The 12,493-nt window shown below is 39.8% G+C and overlaps 1 protein-coding gene across 3 annotated transcripts in view; it reads left to right on the forward strand.

Moving 5' to 3' along the window:
• LOC120791484 (SPRY domain-containing SOCS box protein 4-like) overlaps positions 1-12,493 on the forward strand; it is a 40,161-nt gene that overhangs the window by 13,175 nt on the left and 14,493 nt on the right. The window contains exon 2 of one of the 3 annotated variants that reach the window (XM_040129867.1): positions 1,143-1,236. The exons of 1 other annotated variant lie outside the window; for it this stretch is intronic. The gene's annotated coding sequence lies outside the window, so the exon portion shown is untranslated. Of the gene's footprint in view, positions 1-1,142; positions 1,237-7,139; positions 7,324-12,493 lie in introns of those variants that run through there. One more of the 3 variants, XM_040129868.1, reaches the window with a different exon arrangement.

Consider the following 12,493-nt stretch of genomic DNA (forward strand, 5'->3'; position numbering starts at 1 on the left):
CAGCAGAATGAATTTCTTCTACTCCTGAAGCTACACTTTTTATGGAGGAGCAGCCAGAGTTTTGAGAGATCTACTTCGCTAGAATTCCATCTGTTGAGTGTAAGTAGTGCTTCACCACATAGAGTTATGTTGGCACTGAAGCTGCAGCAGTGCTATCTTTCGTCCTTCATAAAGCACTCTGAGCAGCATTAGGAGTGAGTAATTGATTAACATTAACATCCCTACTTGAAGCCCACATTCATAACACAATAGCTGCTTTCACATGTGCTGCAACCCTGAACTTTTCTAGACATTACCTGGAGGAGCTGCATGTGAGAACGCAAATGTCCGGACATTAAGTAGACTTCGCCCTATTAGCTACTTAGTACAAAGTCCATGTAATGACCAATTTGGGCTACTGTGTTTAATAGGGAAAGTAGCGAGTGAGCGTGTTGATGATTTCTGTCCTGTGTGTGTGTGTGTGTGTGTGTGTGTGTGTGTGTGTGTGTGTGTGTGTGTGTGTGAGAGAGAGAGAGAGAGTCGGACGGTTGCAACCCCTACATCACTCATGGATCCCAACGAAGTGTTGCATCAATTTTTCCCTGGTGTAATCACCAACTTAAGCTGCCAATGACAGGCAAGGGACACCAACCCACCCATTTTTTTTAATGTTTGAATAAGAGTCATCTTAAAATTTGATGAACATAACACAAGATTGCAAAGGCTCATGAATATTCAAAAGAGCAGAGGTCTTTCACTCTTTCTTCTTGTTCCTTTTTATCTTCCTTTCTTATCTCGCTTTGTCACTGTCCTCTTATTTTGAGTCACTGTATCTTGGCCTAAATTTGAATTGTACCCAAACAAACACAGGTTTTCTCAGGAGTACATCCACCAGCGCTGTAGTAGCACTTAGCATGTATAATGAAAAACATTGTCAGAGGATTGCCTATGATGGCGGCGTTGAATGATCAGGATTGGAGCTCTAAAGATGCCTTGACAACTATCGTTTAGAATATTAGTTGCACCTATTTCTTGGGTGCTCTAAATAGAGCAGTATATAGAGACCCAAAAGGCAAAAATGTATCTTACCTGGTTTGATAATACAGCTTTTCTCACCTCTTTTAGCATCACCCCGATCAAACCTATGCTGCTTTTCTCAACAGGAAATAACAAGAGCGTTGATGTTGTGACCTTTGCCCTGTTGACTTGGCAGAGATGCACTTTTCTCAGGACGCCTGAACTCAGATGGATTAAGAGGTTAGCTACCAATGCCACCCTCAACTGTGCTCATCCACCTTCATTACATACTTCAACAATGTTCTTCCACCTATATGTAAACGCCAGAGCTGATCAAAGCTATGCATTGTGATAAACGATATTGGTGGTGATGGAAGGATGACTTTCTGTTCATTCCACAAAGACTGAGTACATAGTGACCCCAGCAAGAGAAGGTGATGAAGTATCCCACTGGTGATGAGAAGTAGCTTATTGTTAGCGATGTGGTGGCAGATATACTGATTTCAATGATCTACCTAACATTCTAACCCAGCAATGGAAACCTGATCAGGCTGGTTTTGGATTACCTTAAGGCGCAGGGAAACTGATCCAAGGTGGCTGCTAAATATTTCAACAGGTTCTAAAAAAACAGCTGATATTTTGGATAAAGTTTCAACCTTTTAGAAGCCTACAAAAGTAACCTAAGTGCCACACTTCAGAATTGCATTACAACATGACCCAGGTGCAGGCTTACCCATGTCTTTCTATTTGTGAGAGAATTAGAGCTGCAGAATCAAGTATTTCCCAAAAGTAAGTACAGGTAAGGTAAAGCATCTAAATATACAGAAAACATCACATAACTGAAAAAAAAACACCATAGTTAGGTATGATTTTGTTCACATATGCCCAGACAGCATGATGATAAAGGCGTTTTGTGTTACAGGCAAATGAATCAAGATAGCATTGTAAAACAAACCTCAAAGCACCACACAACAAATCCATGTGGCTAAGGTTGCTATGGCACTATTTGAACCATGCAGAAGTAACAGAGGAGTTCCACAGCTGCAAAATGTTCATTGGAGCGGGATGAGTTATCAACAACGTGAACTGGAAAAAATAGAAGAGCAGCCTTGCAACATTCAACCTGACATATGTACACATGGAAAGTTTATGTTGGAAACTGACAGAATAACAATATGCTTGGATGTGTGAGACTGACATGTGTCACATGCACCAAATTAATTCAGCGCAACAACCCCATGTATGACAAAAGGAGGTCTGTATTGGCCTGATTTTATAAGACAGGTTTTTCCCGCATGGAAATTATCTTTAAAAAAGTTGGGGTGGTGTTGTATTTGAGGATTAGACAGGTACATGTTCACAAAATTACATGTTCTCTAAGAATTGAGTAGCTGCTCCTGTAAAATGGCTCTTGTTTGGGGATTGTTAGGGTCTGGAGCCCATTGGACAATAGTCAGGGTACACACACTTTTTATATAAGAGTGTTGCACTATATTGTCAGATTTTTGTAATATATTTTCTTTGCCATAAATGCCTAGTGTAGTCCAACAGTCTTAGTCTTTTCCATCAAATGGAAAAGTGGTCTCAGATTTTTGGAGCTCACTGTAAATAAATTTAAGATATATTTCATTATAATGGAGTGCAGCACAGCACAACAACAATATACAATGTCAGATTTAGAATAAACACACATCTAAAGTAGCAGTGTCAACATAAACTGAACAGTATATATAAGGTAGTAATTTTATTCTGTTGTACTACATTAATGCCGTACAGGTGTTTCTATTTTTTTTTGTGTGCTGCATTGCTTTGTCTGCAGCAAAAATATGTAGGTCCTGGAGGTCCAGCCAACACTACAATGCAGCAACAACAGGTCTTGTCTCTTTAAGCTCACTCTGTGAATGTGACAGCAATACAACTGGATTTGCCTATCTGCAAACTGTCACTTGAGATAAGGTGAACTCACTGATCCCTGCTACCCTGTCAGGCTCCTTAATTTCCACATTAATTGACTGGAGTACACACGATGGATCCCGCAGCTATCGTGAGATAACCAGCATAGCACCAGACTTTATCCAGTATAGTCGGATGTCCACTGTCAAACACCGACTGGGCTTATCCCTGGCTTTATTCAGCTCAGCCTGTAATATGGTTGAAGTCTATTTTGTAATCACATCAGTGTGTGAAGGGACTGTTGGTGTGGTCAGGGTGTGTTTGTTCTTTTCTCATCTGCAGAGGTGTGTGTGTGTGTGTGTGTGTGTGTGTGTGCGCGCGAGTTACATACCTTGGAAGTGAGGAGATTTTAGGAAAGGGAGGACATTTTGGCCTGTCCTTACAGCTTTAAAGGGCTGTTTGAGGGTTAAGACTTGGTTTTCGGGTTCAGGTTAGAATTAGGTTAGGGTAAGGGGCCAGGCAATGAATTATGTCAGTGAGTGTCCTCACAAAGACAGAAGCGCTAATTACATCAGTGTGTGAAGGGACTTGTGTGGTCAGAGTGTAATTGGTGTATATGCAAGCTTATGAAATCACGATAAAGATGCAAGTCAATGCTGACAGCTACAGTATGTTCAAAACAGTAGACTTTTATGGCTTGACCTAGCTAATGCAGACAGACGGGTTTTCCCTGTATGCCTTGGTGGCAATGACCAGAATATTTATAATTTAAATAGTGAGTAAATCCTGGTGTGTGAAAGAGATTTTTAAATTTAACTGATTATTTTCTTTATCAATTAATCTGCCAGTTATATGCTTGATTAATGGTTTGGTCCATAAAACAATGAAACGCAGCCAATTTAAGACTAGGAAAAGCAACTAATTCTCACATTTGAGAACCAAGAAAAATTGGATTTGGATTGGATTTCTGTTTTCAGAAAAATTACTTCAATTATCAAAGTAGTAGATAAATTTTTTTTCATTGGCTAATTGTTGCGGCACTAATGTCTTTTTTTAAACTAAAGGTGAATGGTGGACATTGTTGTTCACTGTTTAAATCTCTGAAAAGAACAGTGGCAGTCATATTCACATCAGTAATCTTTTTTTGTCACATCCATAATCATATTATCAAAGAGAGCCATCTATACGCTCAACCTGCCTAGTCCTACGGTTAACGAGAGGCTGCAGCATGCCCCAGCATGCACTGTGATTAAGGCAGGGAAACTCTGGACAAGTCACCAAAGGAACATAAGGCTGCAAACACTTATCAGCAATTTAGAGTTTCCTGTTCAATGAAGCTGCTTGTCATTGGACTGTGGGAGGAAACGTTAGTAGTCTGAGAAAATCCATTGAAACACAATGAGAACATGCAAGCTGTACACAGAAAGGCCTCAATGTGCGGTGTGGATGAAAGACTTTGAATGTGGATATCAACCTCTAACTTTTGTCTATTTAGCTTTTTTTTGTGTGTGTGTAATCCAAATCTCAAAAACTAAGTTTGTGTCTAGACTGCCATTTATCTGTTTGCTTCTCTCCTTCTCTCTCTGTTCTTATATACGGTATTTTAATACAACCAAATTCCTAGTAAAGCTGTTGCCTTGTACAAGTTTTTCTGTTTCTGTTGTCAGACAATGGAACACGTATGAAATAGTGACTGAAACGTGGCCCATTAAGACGACATGTTAGCCAGCAGTCACTTCCAAGCCATTTCCAAGCTGTTTCTCTGCTGTGCTAAAATTCTGATATTATAACTGTGACGTCGTCTGACAAAGATCACCATACACATAAGTTAAAGACAACGGCTGTGCTGTGATTTTGGCTACATTTACTTGTAAAATGATCACTCAGAGTATGGGATCACTCTCTTCTACAGAAAATTGCTAAGGTTAGTCCAAAAAGTTCCTAGATTTGTTACTAGGTGCTTTTGTGATGAAAAGTCACTAAAGGGGTGCGAGAAGTCAGTGGTGGTGGGGTCTCAGAGAGGTATATTTGGCTCCTCCTTCCGACGTGTAGTTGCCACAGATTCTTCTCCTGGGTAAATGGAGACCTGGAGACAGCAAACTGCTACTCATCCTCAGCTGATGGGTGTGTCTTTTGTGTGAGGAGCAGGAAGTCATTTGGACAAATAGGTCTGTTGTTGACTAGCCCACTACCTTGGTTGACTATAGACTCTATAGACTTTTTTTTTAATCACAATTTAGTTTACTTTTTATGTTGTTTTAATTTCCATCGAGGTTTTACATTCCCTACTACAATGTTTTATTCCATAGTTCTTAAATTTACACTCCGTCCTACCTTTTTGTTTCTTTCCATTCATTAATTGACTCATCTTCATCACCTTATTGCTGTCTTCTTGCCAATTTTTCCAACTTTTGTGTCCTCACAATCAACTAGTCCTATTTGCAGTCTTAGGTCTTGGGGTTTTCACAATGATTTGTATCCCTAAATGTATGTGCAGTCGACCTAACTACAAACACATGGATATGTATTGAGTGCAGTTTGGGCCCATTCTTTCTGATCCCTACTTGAGGTCACTGAGCTTCTAGCTGCACTCATATCAATACACCAGGCCATGTCAAAACAAGGTAGCCCTGGGGCAAGCAGCAGCTGCCTTCAGCATGGATGGCTGTTGTTGAATCTATTATGAATGTGTTGAGTGTGCATTATTTTGTACAGTGAAGTGCGTTAATGTGCATGGAATTCAGCATACAACACTTCTAAGGCTGAAGTGTGCAAGCATGCAGAGAGGAATGCTGCTATGTGTTTGCTGAGGAGGGGGTAACAAGTGAGAGGAGGCCTTTCTTGTCTCCCAGGGGAGAAAGATGAGAGGGAAAGAAGCATGGATACATAAGTAGAGAGCGGGGGATGGTGTCAGAGCCAAGGAGAGAGGAAGAGAAAGAAGGCTTTGGTGAAGTACCTTGTTATAACTGAGCTTATAGTAGAAATGTATCTCATTCTCCAAAAGCCACATACTTCTGCTGGGCCTAATTTATAAGCTTGAAATCTTACCAAAACACATTTTTAAAGGCACAGAACATAATCGAACTAGAACCAGAGAACCAACGCTATTCAACCATCCGAATGTCTGAACTACACAAATCCTAATTTACAAAGTAAATGTAAATAGCTGGACTCAGTATCATACAATGTTATACATCCTCTAATTGCATATTTGCAAATAGACATGAAAAGATTCATACTGGATAACACAAACTGGGGCAAAGGTATATTAGCTCAAGAAAAATTAAATTTCATTTTAAGGGTAGATTATCAGTTATCAAAGTTTCTATTACTCCTAAAACAGTCCAAGAAGCAGAGAAAGGTCAGTGTTTAGAGGAAAATGGGTAGAACATTTAGAAATCGGTCTGTCTGCACTTTCATACAGAGTCTGCTTGTTGTCACAGTAAACATCCGTACAGTCAATACGGGAGACATCCATGAGCTGTAAATGACTGTAAAGATCAAAATGAAAGGGAAACTCACTCCACATTTTATTTTAACACAGTTTGCTCCTGGGATCAACTGCTGTCTTGGAGTGAAAGAGAACTGAGAGTCTGTTTTACTCGAGCCATTTCACGGCTTTATTAGGTTGATTTTTATATTGTGAAATATTGTGGTCTGATCCATCATTAAACAAATTCTTCTCCCAGATCTAATGGTTGTAAAGTGTACATCATCTAGACTAGAACTGACTGTTCAACTGTCACCTTGGTATATAGATGTGTGTACTGGTGTGAAAAAGTTAAAACCCTTAATCCTTAATACCTTAGTCAGCAAAATCACATGCTAGATTTTGGACTGGGTGCCTCAACTATTGTTTGAATATAATACAAGAAAGACTTCTGAAGACTGTCTCAATGTCCACTCTCCAACCCAGCAGAGAAGACTGGAAATTAGCTATAAATTTGCAAATGAGGTAGACCTGTGTATGTGTGTGTGTCCACATTTCTTTCCACCGCTTTCTAGAAGCACACAGTCAGTGCATCCGTGAAAGAGTGGGTGGTTTTGTACTGCTTTGGAAAGACTTTGAACGAGTTCCGCACTAAGCCCTTCCCTTCACCCTCCCTCTCTCTTTCCCTCTTTTCCCTCCTCCCTCCAGCAGCTGTTTTCCAGTCTTAGCTGGGAACTGGGGCCAGGCTTTTTTTTTTTTTTTCCCACCAATCCTCGTGTCACAAGCAGGAACTCGCCGAATTACCAGCATACACATACGGGGACACACTCTTGTTGTTTGTTTCTGCCTTGTCCCCCACTCGTCTGGCTGTTGACTGTGTACTAACCTCATTTTGGACTGCAGACTGAGGAGCAAGTATTCCTACTTTGGTACTTGGCTGCTGTGATTGTGTGTTCACATTGCTGTCTGAGAGCTGCCTCACTGTTCGGAGAAATGCTTTCATGGTAAGATGTCTCCCTTCTGACAGGACAAGTTCGTCTCTTGACCTTTTTGTTTTTGCCTTCTTGAAGGGTCTGACATTTTCTCGGGTTTTCCGTCTCTCTATTGGGAAGACTGTTGCTGTCCTATCCCATACTGACAGTTTCTAAAAGTCTTTTTGGCTGTGTGCCGCCGCAGTCTCGGGGTGTTCGCATATCCCAGAAAAGTCATGAAATGAAACATCAACACCGTAACATGTCTCTTATGAAATACAATATGTGTTCAATTCTTTGAGTGTTTTTAAAAAGTTTGGGCTTTTGACAGAGTGTAAGTGTAGTGATATTTATTTTAATTGAGATGTCCCTATTTTTCACATGTTATAAACAAAAGAGGCTTCTTCTGTTTGATGTCCTCTTGTTAGTTCTTAACTACAGTCGGGTCCAAAAGTCTGAGACCACTTTCCCAGTCAAGTGACTTTTTCAATCGCCGTTCCAGCTGGCCAGCCTGTCCTCCTCAGCACGGCTATAGCCATCATTAAACCTTCGGTATAGTGTTTCACACACGTGCAAGTCTGAGAAGTGGGAGAGTCACACTTGATTAAAGACTTTTTTTTTTTTTTTTGTATTGTGTTACACTGGTGGTACATGAAGCCAGTGCAGTTCTGACTCATAGTCACACTTTGGATAACATGGAAGCCTGAGCTGAGAAGCTCCAAGTCGGTGGTAGGCAAACAGTGGCCCGAAAAAGAAAGCTGAAGTATTTGCTGTTATAGTTTGCATCAAAACGTTTACATAATTTCTCTCAAATCTACTGTAGGTAACAATGTATATACAAGGCTTGTGTAAATCCATATAAATGTGACCTTGTGACATCTAATAATAGTCAAAAATTTGGATCTCAAGCACAATTACGTGGCAGTCTAACAGAAAAAGTCTCCTAATAATTTCTAAGGCAACAACAGCACTTTCCTTCAACCATAAATGAAGCAGGCTTCCGTCATCCACTGTCATTTTTGAGTAATGTTTTGCCCAAATAGTATTAGATAAGTTCAAGCTCTGTTAGCCCTCACTTAGTAATGGAAAAGTAACATCTGCAGTGAAATACAATCCAAAAACAAACTTAAATAATCTGCTTCATTTCCTGTCATATTCTGATTGCTTGGGTTGTAGCAGCAGTCATATTGTGGGGTTTTGGTCCTGAACACTGTCAGAATTTTGGCGCAGGCAGTCTTCAGTTGTCAAAGCTCTAAATCAGCCCTCAGTGGACCTGTCTCTCAGTACGATCTAAGATCACTGTTGTGGATTGGATTTTTTTTAAATAAAAAAGTGGGGCAGATAAACCGAAGTCAAACATGGGGAAGATGATGCAGAGATTGTTCTTGTTTTGTAGCAGCTTCATTTGGTCCTGGATAATCCCTTCCACTAAATTCAGATCTCTTAATCTGAAGAACTGTCGGGTAACACTGCACTTCTCATCACTTTGTTCTTGCACTTTTTCAGCCGATCAGGGTTACCCCATGACCCATGACGTATTTTCCAATGAGTGTTTCTCTCCTCCATAATCAGTTATCTCAGCTCTCCTCTCCTTGATGTTCCTCCTTTGCTTCTCTTTGCCTCTCACCTTTTCACTAACACTCCTGATCAGCTCTGACCTTCCTCTGACAGCTTTTCTTCCTTCCCTTCACTATCCTTTTAATTTGAAGCCAGCTTCTTTCACATCCCCTTATCCTCAACACCAGGTGCTGTACAGTAAAAGGGTGAGGCTGTTTCCTTTTCACTATATAGTACATGTATATTGTAGGTACTACATATGATATACTCTACATGTCAAACACCTGGATGAAGACATCAGTAAGAGTTGGTGACAGCCTGTTCTGGAGGGCAAAAAATTTCTAGATGTTCATATCCATGTGTAACTGAATGCATTAAATTTGAGAGTTTGTTGTATAGTGCATTCATTCACTTTAGACTGTCATTGCATGGCTCTACTAATTGTGAGTGTGAAGACAGCATTCTTTTTTTGCCACATCATGACCTCGTCCTGATCCCCCCAGATGTCTTTTGCTGTCTCTCAGTGCTCATTTAAAACTAATGACCCCTGGTTATATATTCACCATCATAAATGGTGTTGCATGACACCAGTAAGACTTAACAAATGTGCTGAGTTTTTCAGGAAGTACTTAAATGACTGTAGGGTTTCCACAGCCATTTATAGCAGAGATTGCTTTTCTTAGCTGAGCTGCGGCCTGCCTCTACTTACATAAGAAATTAATATGCTTGCTTAATATACTTGGTTAATCAGGCCATACATTTACTGACATCAAATTGATTGATTAGGACTGAAACTAATGGTTATTTTCACAATTGATGGATATGTGGATTATTTTCCCAATTACTTGTCTGGGCTCAAGGAAATTGTGTGTTTTTTCACCATCTTCTGACATTTTACAGTGCAGTGTGACATCTTTTAGATTGTTACTTTTGCTCATCCAACAGTCCAGTTCCCCAAAAATATCCAGTTTACTTTAAGATAAAAGAGCAGCAAATTATCTAATTTGTTTGTAAAATTTAGTTTAACAATTTATCAAATTGAATCACTCTATCAAAATAGATACATTTTCTGTCAGATAACTAAATCAACTAATCGTTTCAGCTCTGGTATTGATCACAAAACATGTACACTGTCTGGATACCATGTGTTTGTTCTTTTCTCATCTGCAGAGGTGTGTGTGTGTGTGTGTGTGTGTGTGTGTGTGTGTGTGTGTGTGTGTGTGTGTGTGTGTGTGTGTGTGCGCGAGTTTCATACCTTGGAAGTGAGGAGATTTTAGGAAAGGGAGGACATTTTGGCCTGTCCTTACAGCTTTAAAGGGCTGTTTGAGGGTTAAGACTTGGTTTTTTGGGTTCAGGTTAGAATTAGGTTAGGGTAAGGGGCCAGGCAATGAATTATGTCAGTGAGTGTCCTCACAAAGACAGAAGCACTAATTACATCAGTGTGTGAAGGGACTTGTGTGGTCAGAGTGTAATTGGTGTATATGCAAGCTTATGAAATCACGATAAAGATGCAAGTCAATGCTGACAGCTACAGTATGTTCAAAACAGTAGACTTTCATGGCTTGATCTAGCTAATGCAGACAGACGGGTTTTCCCTGTATGCCTTGGTGGCAATGACCAGAATATTTATAATTTAAATAGTGAGTAAATCCTGGTGTGTGAAAGAGATTTTTAAATTTAACTGATTACTTTCTTTATCAATTAATCTGCCAGTTATATGCTTGATTAATGGTTTGGTCCATAAAACAATGAAACGCAGCCAATTTAAGACTAGGAAAAGCAACTAATTCTCACATTTGAGAACCAAGAAAAATTGGATTTGGATTGGATTTCTGTTTTCAGAAAAATTACTTCAATTATCAAAGTAGTTGATAACTTTTTTTTCATTGGCTAATTGTTGCGGCACTAATGTCTTTTTTTAAACTAAAGGTGAATGGTGGACATTGTTGTTCACTGTTTAAATCTCTGAAAAGAACAGTGGCAGTCATATTCACATCAGTAATCTTTTTTTGTCACATCCATAATCATATTATCAAAGAGAGCCATCTATACGCTCAACCTGCCTAGTCCTACGGTTAACGAGAGGCTGCAGCATGCCCCAGCATGCACTGTGATTAAGGCAGGGAAACTCTGGACAAGTCACCAAAGGAACATAAGGCTGCAAACACTTATCAGCAATTTAGAGTTTCCTGTTCAATGAAGCTGCTTGTCATTGGACTGTGGGAGGAAACGTTAGTAATCTGAGAGAATCCATTGAAACACAATGAGAACATGCAAGCTGTACACAGAGAGGCCTCAATGTGCGGTGTGGATGAAAGTTCAAACTCAAACAAAGCCATATCAGTGTTGAGGTGTTAAATTTTAAACCTCTCTCTTTGAATGTGAATATCAAGCTCTAACTTTTGTATCGGGTTGCAGTTTAAAAATTGTTTGGTTTACTGACTGAACACACAACCATGAAAATATTTCTGTCTTTCTCCAACACCTGGGAGACATCACCGTGGAGGCACGTTTACCTTTTACGTCTGTGGTGTTTGGATTTTGTGTGTGTGTGTGTGTGTGTGTGTGTGTGTGTGTGTGTGTGTGTGTGTGTGTGTGTGTGTGTGTGTGTGTGTGTGTGTGTGTGTGTGTGTGTAACAAATCATTGCAAAGTTGATACTCAACAGCTGGAAGTGAATTTTTTTTATGTCATCAGCTATGTATGGATGGCATCATATATTCCCAAAGGGTTTCTTTTTGAGAGGCTGACAGGACCACTTCTCTTGCTCCCCATATCTAGATTTTGATGGTTTTTAGTCACATCAATTATGTTAATTTGTTACTGTTTTATTGACTGTGCAGGACAGCCTGAAAATACTCACATTTTTGTTGGCTAATTCCTTGGTCACTTCCACTAGATTACTGCTAGAATAGAATACGCAGGCAGAAAATAAAGTGAGGAACATTCGAATCTGTCTGTGAAACTATGGCTCCAGCAGACCTGGTCCCCACCACCATCACCACCATGACAAGTCTATTACAAGCACTTAAAAACTCACACCTAATAAAGTAATAATAGACTTGGACTCAAACTCTGACAGACCTCAGAGACTAATAATGATTCGGATACACAACACCAGATTGAGCGACTACAAATTAGACGTGTGCGTGAGAGAGATCCAGGCTTTGCTGCTGTAGTTGAATTGCATACATCCGTGGTATGTCACTGTATTTATTGGAGATTAATCGGTCACTCTGAATCTGCACGACTATCTAAAACATAATTAATTTTCCTCTTTTTATCTCAATTTTTCTCTCTCCACCCCTCTGGATCCCAATGAACCATCTCTCTCTAGCTTTACTCCTAATTTCTTGGCCCAGAGTTTTCCCACTGACTCTTAATGCTAATTGCCGGCAAAATCTGTTTTGTGCGTTACCACTAAGGGCTTGAACACGTATAACATGCTACACAGACACACAAATCCATGCCAGCTGAATGGTCAATAGCTACTATGATAATTATTTCTTTGTCGTTGACTACATTATGCTGTGTGATAAATAGTCTATTCATTTTTCTCAAAATGGCTCCATACATCATCTCTGGTGGTATAAATTAAATCAATAATCAAATGTAGAGCTTGTCACTCTTCATGGGTTGTGGTCATGC

This window comes from Xiphias gladius, chromosome 7, assembly GCF_016859285.1.
Source record: "Xiphias gladius isolate SHS-SW01 ecotype Sanya breed wild chromosome 7, ASM1685928v1, whole genome shotgun sequence".
Classification (NCBI taxonomy): domain Eukaryota; kingdom Metazoa; phylum Chordata; class Actinopteri; order Istiophoriformes; family Xiphiidae; genus Xiphias; species Xiphias gladius.